At 39.8% G+C, this 18,943-nt stretch overlaps 1 long non-coding RNA gene across 1 annotated transcript in view; it reads right to left on the reverse strand.

Annotated features, from left to right (window-relative positions):
• LOC135221947 (uncharacterized) overlaps positions 1-18,943 on the reverse strand; it is a 144,259-nt gene that overhangs the window by 99,665 nt on the left and 25,651 nt on the right. The window contains exon 3 of the long non-coding RNA XR_010316135.1: positions 16,999-17,148. This is a non-coding gene — a long non-coding RNA (uncharacterized LOC135221947). The remainder of the gene's footprint in view (positions 1-16,998; positions 17,149-18,943) is intronic.

Raw genomic sequence — 18,943 nt, forward strand, 5'->3', positions numbered from 1 at the left:
TATCATAAAAATGTTAGGCATGAAAATAACATCAAAATACACTAATTTTAGTGGTTATTTATCGTCGGAAAACCCCATGGATAGATGAATCCCCCATAAATAATGGGTAGATATGGTCCAGAGAGAAATCCGCGAATCAGTGAGTCTGTGAATCCGGAGAACTCGAATACAGGGGGCCCACTGTAATCCTATTGTTAAGACCGAAGGTTTGTTCCAGATACGAACAACTAACAAGTACTGTACTTGACAGCATGTAAGACCCTTTCTTCCCAAAAACCAGCTTGAAATATACATACACCATAGTCTTACAAATGAAGTTGAGGTATCCGTTGGCTAATGTTTGCCCAGATACTAGTACTTAGCCAGCCAAATACTGTCCTGTTACTAGTATTTACTGAATATTGTCATTATTATTACTACTGCTCTTATCATAAGAGAAAAATTTCCATTGGGGCCAAAGGGTTGCCATTTTTTTCAATTTGTCCATGGCCAGACAAATCCTTCTACAATGTCATATGTGTATCAGAACTGTCTTTCATCATTTAGGGGGCCGGCCAGCTAATGCCATTTTCTAAAGGACAGGACTTTGATATTCATACCACTTAATAAGGTGACTTGGGATATCTCCAAACCGCATATGATTTTTGCCTCTGACCTTCGGTTTTGTGACGCCAGGGCAATTTATCCCGAAAATAACCATTTTTCAAATTCTATCTCCTCCCTTGATATTTAATATTAAGACCTGGGATTACTACCATATATAGACCTGATGTAGACCTCCAATCGAATAGGGAGTTTTTTTTCTAAAAGTCATTTTTTTGTTAGATATGAATTTTTCAATATGGTAAAAAAATAAACCTATAAATCAGGAGAAAAAAATTTATAAAAAAAAAGATGAAACAAAAATGGGAAAAAAGGGCTGTATTTAATTGTTCTATAATGTCTTTCTGAGTTATATACCAAATTCCAATGTTATAGCTTTAAAACTGAGTGAGAAGATAGATTTTGAAGGTCAATAAGTATAGTTTTGAGATACTGGCGTTCAAAGTTTTCCTTCGTATTTCTATAAAGACAATGTTAATAAATAATGATTATTATGAATGTATATTTCTTTTTTGTGTATTAATAAACCAAAACTATTTTATTTATCATAATTTAATCATAAATGATGATCCCTTTGCTCATATATCGTAGCCTGGGGCACTGATTACAGCGAATTTTCTTCTTCTGTATGTTAGCGAGATGTTTTCCTTGTATTTTCCTCTTTGGCATGATGAAATTCTTGCCGAAACAAAGATAAACAAACGTAAATGCAAGAGAATGTCAAGAGGTGAAACTCGAAGGTGTACTCTCTTTTTACAAAGACAATTTAATAAATCATGATTATTATGAATTTCATACTCCATTTTGGGTATTAAAAAACCAAAACTTTGTTATTTATCATAAATGAACTCTTTGCTCAAAGATCGTAGCCTTGGGCACAGTGTGACGTGTGCTATCAGGCAAGACGGGGGCGTTACTACGCAACCCTTACTACGCAACCCTCCCCTCTCTCTTCACTAACTACGCATATATTATGATATTCTGTAATAATACTCGAGCGATTTTTCTTCGTCTGTATGTTAGCAAGATGTTTTCCTTGTCTTTTCCTCATTGGCATGATGAAATTCTTGCCGAAACATACATAAACATACGTAAAAGCAAGCGAATGTCCGAGGTGAAATCGAACGTGTAATCTACTTGAAGTTTGTGATCGCACTGAATCATGACTGGACTTGGTAGCTGAGCTGAAGTCTCCCTTATCGACTTGGGAAATGTCTACAGATGCCATTTCTCCCAATTTCTTTGACAATAATTATCAAAATTTACGATAATAGAAGAAATATTGCATTTTCTTGTACGGATCAATGTTTTAGGCTTATTGAGTTAAGTTAACTAATGGTACCCTGTAACTACGAAAGTAAGAAGAATTTTGGCGAAATATTTTGTATACTTATTCTCAATCGCCATACGAAGCTCCATGAATTTTTTCATGACTTTGCATTTTTCGCCCTATACCACCATATGTATATAGGGGTTCCGGCCGGCCCCCTTAATTACCGATCAACAATACCTATTTTTTATAATTTGATAATTATTAATTAATTTCAAGTAACTTAAACTGAGAATTATCCATTGTTCACCTACCTCCACCAGTAGTGTAGTGTTTTAATAAAATATTGTACTTAAACACACACACACACACACACTGATGCATTAGACATGCATAGCAGTCCACTTACTGAAATGTTCAAACACATAAACTTTGAATAATTTCTTATATTAAAACAAACAATTTTGTTCTTGCTGTCATTTTGTCTGCAAATTTAAGTGCTAATAAATTCACTGTAACTGTTGGAGTTATCCATCAGAGGCAGAGGAGATGGAGAGGGTTGTCATAAAATGTTTTCTATAGCAACTAAGCTGCTTTTGTTTTCTCTTGTAAATTACTACAGATTGATAATTAAAAACATTTTTCGTGCTGACCTAGTTGCATGCTTTGCCCAAGTTTTCTTCTGCCACACTATAGCTATATATACATTCTAACATTAAATGCTTACACATACAAAAAGTTTATTTCTTTAATATTTCTCTGGGAAACTGTGGGGGTCTTAAATGCCATCAAATATGATATTACCAGCATTTAACATATGCAAGACAGCAAAATTCAATAGAGTTCATGAAACAAGACTGTACCTATCTATTTGTCCATAGCTTGTTCTACAGTAAAATTTTCTAATTAACATATACAGTAGTACCTCGAGATACGAAATTAATCCGTTCCGAGGCGCCCTTCGTATCATGAGTTTTTCATATCTTGGACCACATTTTACATGTAAAATGGCTAATCCGTTCCAAGCCCTCCCAAAACACCCAAGTAAATTTCATAATAAAGCTTAATTGACCTATAAACAATGAAATACTACAACAATTTGGACCATTCAATACGTAACTTAATAATAAAAATGCAAAACCTGTAAATATGTAAAGTGTATATTAGTGTACAAGAAATATTATTACTGTAACGTAAAATGTGGAAGCTTACCTTTCGAGTGAGGCTATCTCCGTAAGTGGCAGCAGAGGAGGAGGAGGACAAACGGCAGATACGTACACTTAACTTTACGAAACATATAAAAAAAATGTCAGAAAAACAAACTAAACTTTACAAAACACATTAACAAAACTGTAACACTTAACTTTACAAAAAACTTAAAATGATATTGTTATGATACAATAAAGTTTCATACATACTTACTTGGCAGATATATACTTAGCTATCGACTCCGTCGTCCCCGACAGAAATTCAAATTTCGCGGCACTCGCTACAGGTAGGTCAGGTGATCTACCGCCCTGCTCTGGGTGGCAGGACCAGGAATCATTCCCGTTTTCTATCAGATTTTCTCTTCCACCTGTCTCCTGCAGGGAGGCTGGGTGGGTCATCAATCGTATATATCTGCCAGGTAAGTATGTATGAAACTTTATTGTATCATAACAATATCATTTTCATACATCCAACTTACCTGTCAGATATATACTTAGCTGATTGACACCCTTTGGTGGAGGGCAAGAGACAGCTAACTACTGAATAGACAGGTAAACAACATATGTTGTAGGTATTTATAGACCTTGGTTCCTACCTGATTAGGTGGAAGACTTCGTGGCTACTGCCTAGGAGTCTGCTTCACCTCGAGAGCCTTAGCAAGATAGTGATCTGCGGCCAAGAGTTCTTGTGGGTCTGTCGATGGGGTCTTGTCCACTTACTCGGCAGAGCCTGACTGGCATTCGTCAATGGGTGCTAATCTGCTTATATGACAACACGCCTTCTTTAAGGAGCACACAACCGATCCCGATCACCCGATCCTAACACCCATGTTAGTTCTAAGATTGCCAAGAGCCATCCCCAAACTCTTAGCAAACAACCAAAAACTCGATAAACACACACACGAAAGTACAAAAAAAATTTTTTTTGTACCCCTCTAAAAGTCAGTTACCACTCGATCTCCTACTGAAGAGAAGCGAAGGCCGCCTGTGCGACATCTGACACTTCCCTCCACAGGAAACCAAGAAAGTATCCGACAAGAGGGTTATGTACACTTATTTAAGGATCGGTGCTCGCTCCAGTACCCAGAACCGTCTGTGCTGACACAAACAGACGTAGAGAAAAACATTTCTCATACGTAATGCGCACATCCTTCAAATAATGAGATGCAAACACCGAGTTGCATCTCCAATAAGTTGCATCCAAAATATTCTTGAGAGACATATTTCTTTGGAACGCAATAGACGTCGCGATTGCCCTTAATTCATGAGCTCTTACTCTTAACAGTTTAAAAGAGTCATCTGGGCATTTCTTATGCGCCTCGGTAATAACGCTTCTTACAAAGAAGGCTAAGGCATTCTTAGACATTGGTCTTTTGGGGTCCTTTACCGAGCACCATAGACCGTGTTGCGAACCCCCCAACTGCTTACTTTCTGTGCAGATAGAATTTAAGCGCTCTGACCGGGCAAAGGGACCTCTCTGCCTCTCTGCCTACCAGACTAGTCAGGCCTTTTACCTCGAAGCTCCTGGGCCAGGGATTCGAGGGATTATCATTCTTAGCAAGAGAGTGAGTCTGGAACGAACAAATCGCAGAGTCTCCCTTGAAACCAACTCGTGACTCAAGGGCGTGCAGCTTGCTGACTCTTTTCGCCGTAGCGAGAGACAGCAGAAACAGACACTTCCTTGTAATATCTCGAAAGGAAGCAGTGTGAGGTGGTTCGAACCTTTCAGAGGACAGGAATTTCAGGACCACATCCAGATTCCAGCTCGGAACTCTGGGTTCTATCGATTTTGATGTTTCAAAGGAACGAATGAGATCGTGTAAATCCTTATCATTGGCCAAATCTAATCCTCTGTTCCTGAATACAGCCGAAAGCATGCTCCTGTATCCCTTAATAGTCGGTACAGAAAGATGCGATTTTTTCTTCAGGAAAAGAAGGAAATCTGCAATTTCGGTCACAGAGGTATTGGAGGAGGACAGCTATTTCGACCTACACCAACTTCTGAACACCTCCCACTTCGATTGGTATACTCGCATAGTAGATGATCTGCGGGCTCTGGCAATTGCCGCCTTGCGAGAAAACCCTCTCGCTCTGACAAGTCTTTCAATAGTCGAAAGGCAGTCAGAGCAAGAGCGGGTAGGTTTTGATGGTACCTCTCGAAGTGGGGTTGTTTGAGCAGATCTGTCCTGTTTGGAAGAGATCTGGGGAAGTCCACCGTCCACTCCATTACCTCTGTGAACCAAATTCGGGATGGCCAAAATGGGGCTATCAGAGTCATTCTTGTCCCCTTCGAGGCCACGAACTTTCTGACTACTTCCCCTAGGATCTTGAATGGGGGAAAAGTGTACACGTCTAGCCCTGACCAGTTCAGGAGAAAGGCGTCTATTGCATAAGCTCTGCAATCGTCTACCAGAGCGCAAAATGTGTCTATCCTCTTGGAGAGGAATGTGGCAAACAGGTCTATTTGAGGCTTCCCCCAAAGAGACCAAAGACTCTGACACACTTCTGAGTGGAGGGTCCATTCTGTTGGAAGGACCTGGAACCTCCTGCTCAGTCTGTCCGCTCTCACGTTCCTCTCCCCTTGGACAAACCTTGTTAGCAGAGTTACATTCTTTTGATTTGCCCAAATCAGAAGGTCTCTTGCCAGTTCGTATAGGGCGAGAGAGTGAGTTCCTCCTTGTTTTCTCACATAAGCCAGAGCGGTGGTATTGTCGGAATTTATCTGCACTACCCTGTCTCTGACTATGTGTTCGAAGCTCTTTAACGCCAGGTGAATTGCTAAGAGCTCCTTGCAATTTATGTGCCATGACACCTGCTCTTCCGACCAGGTGCCTGACACTTCCCTGGATCCTAAGGTTGCACCCCAACCTGTCTCCAACGCGTCTGAAAATAATATCAGGTTTGGGTTCTGCACTTCCAGGGACACACCTCTGTTCTCTTCTAAAGAAGGCTCAACCATTCCCTCGCTGAACTGCGCTCCTTCCCTAAGAAGCTGGATACTGTGGTGCAACCTTTCTTTATTCTCTCAAGAGAAGGAAATACTCGAAAACCCCAAGAATCCATCCGAATCCCCAGATAAACCATGTTCTGGCTGGGGATCATCTGAGATTTCTCGAGGTTTACGATCAATCCTAATGACTTTGTCAGTTCCAAAGTCGTTGAAAGATCCTCCAAACACTGTTTTTGAGACCTGGCCCTGATGAGCCAGTCGTCCAGGTATAGGGAGACGTTTATCCCCATCAAATGTAGGTGTCTTGCTACATTTTTCATCAAGTCTGTGAAGACTTGGGGAGCCGTGGACAGGCCGAAACACAGGGCCCTGAACTGATAGATCCTTCCCTCCAACATGAAACGAAGGTACTTCCTCGACGAATGATGAATCGGGATGTGGATATAGGCGTCTTGAAGGTCTAGGGACGCCATCCAATCTCCTTGACAAAGTGCTGCAAGGACTGAAGCAGACGTTTCCATGCTGAACTTTTGTTTTTCCACGAATCTGTTCAGCGCACTTACATCCAGTACTGGTCTCCATCCCCCTGAAGCTTTCGCTACTAGAAACAAGCGATTGTAAAACCCCGGGGAGTTGTGATCCAGTACCAGCTCGATTGCTCTTTTGTCCCACATCTGTTCTACCATTTGACGAAGAGTATCCATCAGTACAGGGTCCTTGTATCTGGCGGACAGTTCCCTCGGTGTTGATGTCAGGGGAGGGCTGTCCTTGAATGGGATATAACCCTTCTTGATGATTGACATTGACCAAGAGTCGGTTCCTATGTTTGCCCAGGCTTCCGCAAAGACTTGCAACCTGGCTCCTACAGGTTTGTTTGTTTGTTTGTTTGTATGGTGCTTTTACGTTGCATGGAACCATTGGTTATTCAGCAACGGGACCAACGGCTTTACGTGACTTCCGAACCCCGTCGAGAGTGAACTTCTATCACCAGAAATACACATCTCTCACTCCTCCATGGAATGGCCGAGAATCGAACCCGCGACCACCGAGGTGGAACGCCAAAACCATACCAACCAAGCCACCGAGGCGCTTGGCTCCTACAGGTGTTTGGAGAATCGTTTCTTCATTTTCCCTTCTTAAAGGGTCAGAAGGATGATCTTCCTCTTTTTTCTGTTGTCTTCCTTCTGGAAATCGATCTAGCTGGAGGGCCTCCTCGAAAGGGCTGCTGCTGAGCTGGACGAGCCCCTTTCTTTTCCTCATTGGCCACAGGCCTATTCTTCCTTGAAGACTGCCTGAGGAGATCTTGAGTCGCCTTCTCAGTTAGTGAATGTGCAATGTCTCTCACCAACTGAGAAGGGAATAAATGTTCTGGGAGAGGAGCGAACAACAAGGCGGACCTCTGCGAAGGAGAGACGGCCTTAGTGAGGTAAGCACTATAAACCGCCCTCTTCTTTAGCATTCCCGCACCAAAGAGGGAGCAGACCTCCGCCGATCCATCTTGAACAGCTTTATCTATGCATGTCAAGATACTATGCAAAACTTCGGGGCTTAGATGTTCTGTTTCCTGGGACTTCTTAGCCAAAACCCCAAGGGACCAATCCAGGAAGTTAAATACTTCCAAGGTGTGGAAAAGTCCCTTGAGGAGATGGTCCATCTCCGAAAGACCCCATGTTGCTCTGGCCAAGTTCAAGGCGTGTCTCCTCGAGGAGTCTACAAGACTCGAGAAGTCTGATTCGGCCGAAATGGGCAGAGACAATCCCATATTCTCTCCCATTTCATACCATATGCCTCTTCTACCAGTTAGTTTGGCAGGAGGCATACAAAAGACTGTCCTTCCTAACTCCTTTTTCGTCTTGATCCAGGAATCTAGCGACTGTAGGGCCCTCTTCATGGATATGGCCGGTTTCATTTTCAGGAAGGACGAAGACTTGTGCGATTTCGTGCTCGAAAAAAGCGAGCGCGGAGAAGGAGCAGCTGGAGTCAATGAATCTCCATACTCTTCTAGAAGGAGAGAAGAAAGAACTTTATAATTCGAAAGCCCTTCTTTATTTGTAATCTCGTCTTCCAAAATGTCCTCTAAGTTAAGGGGATCGGAAGGAGAAAGCTCCCTTCTTTCGTCTGTCTCCTCCTTTCATTTCTTCCCCTCCGAAGAAGAAGCACTTCTAACAGGAGAGAGACTAAGAGTTATTCTCTCTCTACGCCTATCCTTAGGAGAGTCTTGGAAAGATTGCGCCTGGCGCCTGGACGACTCCTGGCGCTTGTCAGGTTCTTCTTGTAAAGAATGCGCCTGGAGCTTAGCAGGAGCATCTTGCTCGGAATACTCCTGGCGTTTGGGAGGCGCATCGCACTCGGAATACTCCTGGAGCCTGGCAGGTGCATTGCGCTCCGAATACTCCTGGCACCTGGCAGGCGCATCGCGCTCCGAATACTCCTGGCGCCTGGCAGGCGCATCCCGTTCCGAATATTCCTGGCGCCTGGTAGGCGCATTTCGCTTGGCAGGCGCATTGCGCCTGGCAGGCGCTTCACTCCTATAGGCGCTTCCTCTATTCTAGCTGGCGCCTGGCGCTTGGTTGGCGTTCTGGGCCTCGAACGATCTTGAGAATAATCAGGCTCTTTGCGCCTGAAAGACTCCTCTCTTCCCGTGAGTACTTCAAAATCAACCTCAATATCAGGTGTTCTCTGGCGCCTACTTGGCGCCAGGCGCTTGGCAGGAGTTACTTCCTTTTCAACTTCTCGGCTGTCTGGTGCTTCACTCCCCCCAGAGATGGCCGCCTGTGCGACAACTCCCCTGGAAGGCTCGTTGCGCCTGACAGGCGATCGGTATCTAGATCTTTTTATAGGAAGCTTATCGTCCTTTCTACGAGAAGGTTCCTTGGAAAGGACTCCTACCAAAGACGCTAGTTGTTCCTGCATATTTATAAAAATCTTCCTGGTAGAGGACTCCTCCTCATTCGAAGCAGGAGAGGGAGATCTGGAAGGCGCTCGAGGGTCCCTTACCGTCCATGGATCTAACTCCTTCCTAGCCCTCTTTCCAATTCCTCTTCAGCGGACGGGAAAACTTCGAATCTTTCCATCCTCTTTTCGGTGAAGGCGAACCTGATGACGAAAAGCACTCTTGTAGGACGCTTTTTCTGTAGCGGTCCCTGGCAGTCTGAGACGTAACAGATTCTGCCGAAGGGACGCCTGATCGTTGGGGATTCTCCACGACCTCCGTACGGCTTTCGACTTTCCTTCTCCTCTGGGCCAGGGAGCTTGGAAGAGGTCTAGGCCTGGGAGCGTCCCCACTACACTGGGGACACTTATATCACTCGAAAAATCACATTCACTTTGCTTACCTTCCAATGCTGCCATTTTTTCCTGCATTTTTTGAAGGGAAGCTCGAGTTCTGCATTTCCGAAGCCGAATCAGAGGGGTTAGCAACCTGTGATCGGCCTGATACAGAAGGAGAATAATTATAAGAAGAAGCAGCTACAGAACTAGATAGGAGTTCACGAGATCTAGATTTACTACGGCTTTTGTAAGCCACCTTCCTCTCTCTATCTTTCTCTAACTTCTTCAAGTAAGAAGTTGGAGTCTTCCATTCCCGAGCACTCAATCTTTCACACTCATTACATGTGTTCTCTATCGAACACTCAACAACTCTACATCCACGGCATGCAGTGTGAGGATCTACCGAAGCCTTCGGAATCCTCACCTTACAGCCCTCATTCACACACACTCTGAAACCAACACTAGAGTCAGACATGTTCAAGAAAATCCAAAGCCAAATCCAAAAACAGTTCCACGATAGCGAATGCCAAACAACGATCCAGGTACGTCACCAAAAATCGGTCGAAAGATGATCAAAAGCGTTGAAAAAAAAATTCCAGTCAGGAGGTAGTAACAACAATGTTGACACCACCGGCGACAGAGAAAATCTGATAGAAAACGGGAATGGTTCCTGGTCCTGCCACCCAGAGCAGGGCGGTAGATCACCTGACCTACCTGTAGCGAGTGCTGCGAAATTTGAATTTCTGTCGGGGACGACGGAGTCGATAGCTAAGTATATATCTGACAGGTAAGTTGAATGTATGAAAATAAAATTTATTTTGTCTTTTTTTTATTTTTACATTTCTTTTTACTTTTTTATACTTTCCGTAATTTCAATTTCTTCACCAGCGAATGGATGCCAGTCTGTTTACGGAATTTTTCGAACCACCCATGAGAAGCCTTGAACTCTGGGGTTGCCGTTGATGTCCCCTCTCCGCTGTCGTCTTCGGCTTGGGCAATCAAATCGCCGAAAATAGCGCTGGCCTTCTGGCAGATTGCCGTCTCGGTTATCGTATCGCCATCGATTTCTTTGTCTACGATCCATACAAGAAGCAGCCTTTCCATTTCATTATGCACATGGCTCCTCTTGTTGGACAAAATAGTCACGCCCTTGGAAGGTGTAGCTGCTTTAATGGCTTCCTTCTGCTTAAGGATGGTGCCTATCGTCGACGGATTTCGGCCGTATTCCTTAGCAATCACACTCAACCGCAAGCCAGCTTCATACTTTTTTATTATCTCCATTTTTGTCTCCATAGAAAGCATTCTCTTCTTCTGTGAACTTCAGCAACTTTCTTGGGACCCATGACTAATATGTACTGTACGTAATTAAGTTACGTATGTAGTACGTATACTAATTAGGTTCTCACAACACGATAAAGTAGCACAACGAAATCACTAACGAATTTACGATACTAAACGAAATCGTTGGACCGAACGAATGCCGCATGCGTAGGATAAAGCTTCAGGTGCGAAGTGGCCGAGCGAAGGTACGCCACCACGTAAGATGCATGATGGGAGGGATGCTGTCCAATAGGAGAGGATCTGTTACGGACTCTGAGATCTGAGACAATGTTACGGTGTCGAAATATCCTGGAAAGGGTCGACACAGTGTTACGGCCTCGGCCTCTGAGAGAGGTTCGCTTCAGATTCGATATGAAATAAATAAAAAAAAAAATATTTCAACACCAACAGTTGAAACTGGGGATACAAATACAGTGGGGCCTCGTTATCCACGGGGGATAGGGCCCAGCCCAACCCCCCGTGATAAGTAAATACCCGTGTTATCCTGATACCCCCCTCAAAAATTGCTTAAAACTGCCTACTTTAATAGTTAACCCACCCAAGACCACTATTCCAATGTTTATAACTGCCTACTTTAGTTCAAACACCAAATATGTTTTCAACTATCACCTAAAACTAAATTCAAGACAGTTTTAAAGTTATTGTACAAAATTAGCCTTAAAAAATAAATGTAGTATTGTAATACTGTACAATATGTAGCCTACTAGCCTAGGGATTACAGCTAGAAGCCTACATACGCATGGTGGGCCTCTTTTTTTTTTTTTTACAAGGAAAAGAGGATGAGTGGTAAGAGAACTATCAAAATATGTAAATCATATGGGTACTCACCAACAATCTATGTTGATAAAAGATGGCGACGATTTTGCAGTGCAATCCAGTAATATAATAACGATAATGCTACCAACAGTATGCAGCGAAACATCTCTTCCCTTCGTCACAACACGTTAATACTAGTATATTCCACGTAAAAACCTTTATCTGATCTTTAGGCGTCTTTCCCATAAGAGTAAAAGAATCAGGGCTTTGGATGCCACATAATTAACTCGTTTATATGGGTACAATTTAAAGAACGCGCCGCACACCACATTTCATAACAACAACAAACAAACGTTTGTAGGCCAGTGTTGCCAACTGGGAATGGCAATTTCTTGCTAGATTTTGTTCCATAAAAGGCTAAAAAAAATCACATACCGTATATACTCGAATAACGTGCAATCTCCCATATCGTGCAACCCCCTAATTTTCACCAATAAACAGTGGTTTTGTGTTTTGTCATGTATCTCATGTATCATGCAAGTTCATAAGGTTGGTGGTTTAGCCTGCTAATGGCCGAGTCATTCAGATGTGTGCTGATGCTAGTCAATTTACGGTAATTTTCTTATTAATCTCGAGAATTGAATAGAAAATCTCAAGATTAAAAAAAAATCCCAAGATAATAAAATAATTGTAAAAATAACACGCCTTGGAGTCCTTAATCTCTCTCTCTCTCTCCCTCTCTCTCTCTCTCTCTCTCTCGCTCTCGCTCCTTCAGGAATAAATACGTACGTACTGTAATTTGCAGTAAATGTGTAGACATTGTGTGCGTGTTTAAAAAATGTGCAGTACACACACATTCCGATGTTTCGGTTTTGGAATTTTCAGATTTCGGAAATGTGAGGTCAGATGCATAATCAAACAAACACCACTACTGCAGCAAAAACATTTTTTCCCTTTATGTTTTTCATTATTGTTATTTATTAATTACAGTTTATTTAAATAAATATTAATATAATACTGTTAAATGAATGTGAGATAATTAAGATCACCTATAATAAAATAGTGGGACAATTAATACCATATGTTCACTAATAGGTATTATTTTCAAAACAAACATTCCGTAAAACACAAAAAATATATGTACATAACAATCAAAATATAATAATGTTTTGCAGTTCAACTTGTGAATTTTACAATAAGTATGACTATATAATATTTTTACCATATCGATCTTGAAGTTGAAGAGTCGTAAAATTCTGAGGATGGTCCGGGAAAAAGGATTTGTACTTTGTGATTACGTATCGCTACAACACCATGTGGTATTTTTCATACCTATATTGATGACGCATCGCTACGGACACACTGGTGTTTTTCATACCACTATACGTTAAAGTTAAAAACATGACATAGAATCGACTTTGCGACTTCGTTCACTTTGATATTTTTAACGATACAATAACTATCATTTGTACTACTAAAACCATCTTCACATAAGTAATTTTTCGTAAGATATGTGTTGTTGCAAAAGCTAGCTTATACATAAAAGGCTTTTATAATTTAAGTCATCTTAGATATACATATGCACCCAAACTCATTGTGGGGAAATTTACTACTGTTTCCTCGGATATTGAAATACTTTAGCATCATTCAAACACTAATAATATAATGCATAAATACTAGGCTATACATATTTACATCGTATACAAATACTACATACAGTTATATACACATACTTTTATATACAAAGTTAACAGTTATATACACATACTTTTATATACAAAGTTAATCATATGAGTAGTGATCAGACGACAGCTGTGCACTGGACTACGTACGTACTACTTGGAAGATAAAACGAACAAAAATTTTGTTGTTGTTAGTCGCCGGGATAGATTAACATTTTTCCAGAGATTAAAAAGCTGAATTTTGTTTTGAAGGTATGCAACCGCGATTTTTATTATATTATTGTTTTCACGAAGGAATAATTATATAAAGAAAATTATTGAGTAATTTTTGCCGTCAGCAGTCAGAAAATCACGAACATGGTAACGTTCAAACCTAGTGCCATCCATGGCGTATGTCTATAAATAGAACAGAAGCAGAGGGCAGTCATTGGATAACAGATCTCCATGGCTACCAACCAACCAATCAGGTGTTAGTTATACTACTCTGTAATTTCTTAGAATGAACGTTTACACACACGAAGCTAACGATGATGTAAGTGTTTTGCACAGTACGTAGTTTTAGTTTTTATTATTAGTGTAAGTATTTTACTGATTTCATGAAGAATAGAATGATTCCTTCTCATTACTTTGAATGCAAAATGGCTTGAAGATTCTTCCGCAAAAAGAAGAGAAAAAAAAAATTCCTTAGAAGATGATACCTATTTACTAACGCGGTTGACATACCTTCAAACAAAATTCAGCTCTTTAATCTCTGGAAAAATGTTAATCTATCCCGGCGACTAACAACAACAAAATTTTTGTTTGTTTTATCTTCCAAGTAGTACGTACGTACGTAGTCCAGTGCACAGCTGTCGTCTGATCACTACTCATATGATTAATTTTGTATATAAAAGTATGTGTATATAACTGTATGTAGTATTTGTATACGATGTAAATATGTATAGCCTAGTATTTATGCATTATATTATTAAAGTGTTTGAATGATGCTAAAGTATTTCAATATCCGAGGAAACAGTAGTAAATTTCCCCACAATGAGTTTGGGTACATATGTATATCTAAGATGACTTAAATTATAAAAGCCTTTTATGTATAAGCTAGCTTTTGTAACAACACATATCTCACGAAAAATTACTTATGTGAAGAACGTTTTAGTAGTACAAATGATAGTTATTGTATCGTTAAAAATATCAAAGTGAACGAAGTCGCAAAGTCGATTCTATGTCATGTTTTTCCTAAACGCGTTGACTTAAAGGAGAACGTTATTTTGGTTTTTTTATCACTGGCACAAACCCATAACAATGCAGTGTATGTATGATAATTCTAAACTATTATTCACTACCAAAATAACGATGATATTTTGTATTGAAAATTAATGTTACGTATATTCCAAACATTATTACTACGTAGCATGAATAGTACTATAAAAATTTCGAAAGATAATCTTGCTGTGAACGCTACCATAATTTGATTTTCATATACGTACGTACATTTTGTCAGCTGGCTGGCCTCGCATAGATAAAATTTGAATTGTTTTCACTAGAATGGAAATTACTCCACGAATAGCCTTTTTATTATGAAGAATAATGACGATAATATATAAGGTAAAAAATGCTTTTATGTATTTCGTTTACGCTTCGTCGCCAATAACAACAAACAGCAATACTTTACGATAATCTAGATGACAAATAGCGTTTGTATGAACTTCAGTTGTTCAGGGCCTCGCATAGATAAAATTGATTTTCACTGATATGGAATTACTCCACGAATAGCCTTTTTATTATGAAGATATGACGATAATATATAAGGTAAAAAATGCTTTTATGTATTTCGTTTACGCTTCGTCGCCAATAACAAACAGCAATACTTACGATAATCTATGACAAATAGCGTTTGTATGACTTCATTGTTCAGAGAAGTTATATACGAATACTGCCAAAAAAATAATGAAGTTCGAATTAATTTTAGCCTTAATGTTATTACTACTGTAATATCACTACCACTACTATTAAAATTTCTAAAAGTTTATCAAAACAAAAAATGTCGCTTTGAACGCAACCGTATACATAAACCATTTTCGTACTCCGACGATAAGTTGAGTGCAATGATGTGGAATTATTCTTCGAATAGGCTATTTATTATGAAGATATGACTATAATATATATGGTAAGAATGGTTTTTATTACCTTTATTGTCAGTTAATATCATAATGTGAATGTTTGTGTACGTTGGTGGTTATCGCACTGCAACTACGCTTAGCCTACCAATGAACGTCGTACATAAACCTTGAATAGGCTATTTATTTCGAAGATAGGACCACAATAATATTAGGTGAGAATGGTTTTATTACCTTTATTGTCAGTTAATAATCATTATATGAGTCTTTAAATGAATGTTGGTAGTTATCGGACCATGGCCGAGGGTTAGCCTACGAAAACATCGCATACGCAACACAACAAACCCGTGATGCAGCGATTCATACCAGTGATGTAACATGAGAAACGTCCAAAGAAAAAACCCGTGATTAACTGGATCCGTGAATACTGATCCGTGAATAAGCGATGCCCCACTGTATAGAAAGAAACACTAACACCGCAAAGGTTTATTTACAAGCTTACTAACATAGGTAAATGCAGAATGGTATCTCCTATTAACATAAAAGGACAGAATCTTACACTGCATGAACTGGGGGAACAGTGAGGCAATTCAAATACTTGCTAGTCAATTTGGCAATTCGACGCGCTGGCTTCTCCAAAAGTAGAGCGGCAATTGCAGACGTCCTCTTGACTCCGTATTGCAGAAACTAGTCTACTTGAAAGGCAGGAACTACCCAAAACCTCTAGCAGGACTTTTTCTCCTCTGAAGTCCGCTCGACGTCGAGATAACACGAGATAATTCGTCCACTCCTGAAGACGACTAAACCAATATCCAACCAACTCTCGAACAACTCTTCTGATCCTTTATTGGTTCTTTTTTCTTGTATCTCACGGATGATCTCTGCTGCTGCTGATCTCTCACTGATAATCTGATCTGTGGCTCTTACTGAGGATATCTCTCTGTGACTAACTGGAGTCTCTCTTTTACGATCTCTCTATATCTCCTCCTCCTCCTGCTACTTCCTCCGTCTTATTTATACGGCATTCTGGGGGCGGGGCCTACGGCGAGCGTCACAGACTCCCGAGTTTACTAGAACTCCCTAGATGAATCTAGACGAGGTATTGCATCAGAAAACACGGCATTTCTCATGTCAAATTGGCGCATTTTTGCGCTCCACAACACTCCCGACGATTCCAGAACAGCCGCGAGAAAAAGGCGCCTCCAACACGGGCGCGAAAACCTCCTTACTGCCGAACTTCTCGAAAATATGTTCTCCTTTCCTTTATCTTTCTTTGCTAGGAAGCAATTACCATCACAGGATCTCATGGCTTAGCTAGCATCAGGAACCAATCGGAGAGCAGGAGGATGGTGGCGAGTCTACTAGAACTAAGATGGCGGCGCGAGTTTCAAAATTGTTATTGGGCAAATCTCGGACTTTCAGAAACCTTTCGTATCTTGAAAACTTTTCGTATGTAGAGCAGTAAAATTTTTCGTGTCAGCTTTCATATCTCGAGTTTTTCACAAGTTGAGCCTTTTGTATCTCGAGGTACCACTGTACACATAAACAAACCACACAATTAACAAAATGTGATAAGACCCACTCCTCATAGAAACTTTAATCTATCCTCTACTTTATCAATACACAAATTTCAAAAATATCCAATACTAAATTGAAATTATTCAAGTTTTCATCAACTGTATAAAAAATGTAGAAAACAAAAAGTATCAAATTTTGATAACTTGAATCACTGAAGATTTCTCAAATTTCACAAGTAATTCAAAGCTTTAAAGACAATATTGCAGTATAAATGACAACTACTTACTCTGACTGCTTCACTCTGAAATTACTATTTGACCTCTCAATACTCTCAGTGGCTACGGTCTCACATAACGGGTGTAAATACACCAGCCTTGAATTGAATCTTACTGGAGAGTTAAGGGCAATACACATGAAAGATTGATTGTTGGTGTACCTGCAAGATAAAGTATAAGAACATCTTAAAATAGAACTCTGAACATTTCAAGTACCAATATAGCTGTAAAACAAATATCACACCAGTGATTACAAAAATACAGATGTATTAGAGCCTTTTTAATGCATTATTATTCATATACATATGCAACATTTACAGTAATTTTAGTCTCACAGTAGAAAAAGCCTTTCTAGTTAATGTTAGTTAGAAATGAGCCTGGTATAAGATGAACTATGAGTCATCATGTTATTTAGTTGGATTTGCAGTTACCTGCAAATAACATGACAATATGGGTGAACCAATTTACAATGAACCTATTTTTACCTTATTGGAGCTGCCATATTCAGTGCAACCTTGGGGTTGAGACAAAAAATGAAAAGTTTAAATGCTATTAAGCAATTAGATTGCTTTACAAATTTAGTAAAGTCTCAGTCACACAATATTTTTCACACAAGCTAAATTAGCACGCTGAAGCAATTTAGATTAACTTGCCTAACATTCAAGAAGAGATTACAGTGGTTGTTCCAGACGATGGCAACACATAAATCATGGCAAACAATGACAAAGATCACAAGCTGGTTTAATCAGCTTATCTAACATTTGTTGTAAAATACAGTCCAAGGTCATTTAAATGAAGACTGGCTGACTTAAAAGTGGGTCAGATAACACAACTCAAGTTACACAACATACGTTTGGAAACAGAATAGTACTCATATCTGATATCAGTAGATGCATAAAGTAAGTGGCCAGAAGTTATAGCAATGCAAACATCATTGGTAGTGACTATAAGATCACTCATGCAAATCTTCGCAATACATTGTTTGCCAGAAAGGATAGTGACAGAAAATGGTCCACAGTTTACTTCACAGGAGTTTAAAGAATTTCTGAATGCAAATGGTATACAACATATATTAATCAGGAACTCACCATCTATCAACGAACAGTGAAGCAGAATGATTTGTTCAAACTTTCAAACATATGGGTAATAAGAAGTGTAGACAAGCAAACCCCAGTAATGTAGCTTCTCATATTGCAAAGTTCCTATTATCCTACGGAACAACCATACATAGTACTACAAGTGTAAAACCATCATATTTGTTGATGGGGAGGAGGATCAGGAATAAGTTAGATCTAATGTATAAAAGCTTGCAGTCAGTTAAAACAGAAAGGTTATGATAAAGTAAAAAGATTCCTAAGGCAAGACATTTCACTCCTTCAAGTAAGATCATACAATACACCAGAAAAATAAGTACAAGAAGATATTGTGAGGCAGATAGGTAATTTACATTATGATGTTAATGTTGCTGGAAAATATTGTAAAATGTCATGTTGATCAGTTGCAGTCATTCAGCACAAATATTAATACAGAAGTACAAGTTTCAAATTCCTCAGATTTAATTACCTCAGATGTCAACTGTAAACAGAGAGGAAAATCTTGAAACAGCTCAAAATGCACCTAACAGAATGAGTAGAGGAAATCCACCTGAAAGATTAGATTTTAAGTGTTGAGAAACAGTTGCGTTTCTTAGTCACATGTAAAGGGAGAAGAGACTGTCATGTATGCAAGACATGTTATATAATGTCGTTGGTAGACAAGTTCAGCTCAAAGCTATTGCACAACAATGCATCATGCTTAAATGTTATAAGTGTAACCAATTGTTATAGTATTAGTATCGAGTCCGACACACAGGCTTTGATCCTGTAAATTTTACCTCAAGTATGCAGGATACGATTTCTTATTGTGTATTGAGCTTCGATCCTCACATGTTTTTTATGATTCGATTATATATGCTTT

The sequence above is a fragment of the Macrobrachium nipponense genome, chromosome 3, assembly GCF_015104395.2.
Source record: "Macrobrachium nipponense isolate FS-2020 chromosome 3, ASM1510439v2, whole genome shotgun sequence".
NCBI classification, from domain to species: domain Eukaryota; kingdom Metazoa; phylum Arthropoda; class Malacostraca; order Decapoda; family Palaemonidae; genus Macrobrachium; species Macrobrachium nipponense.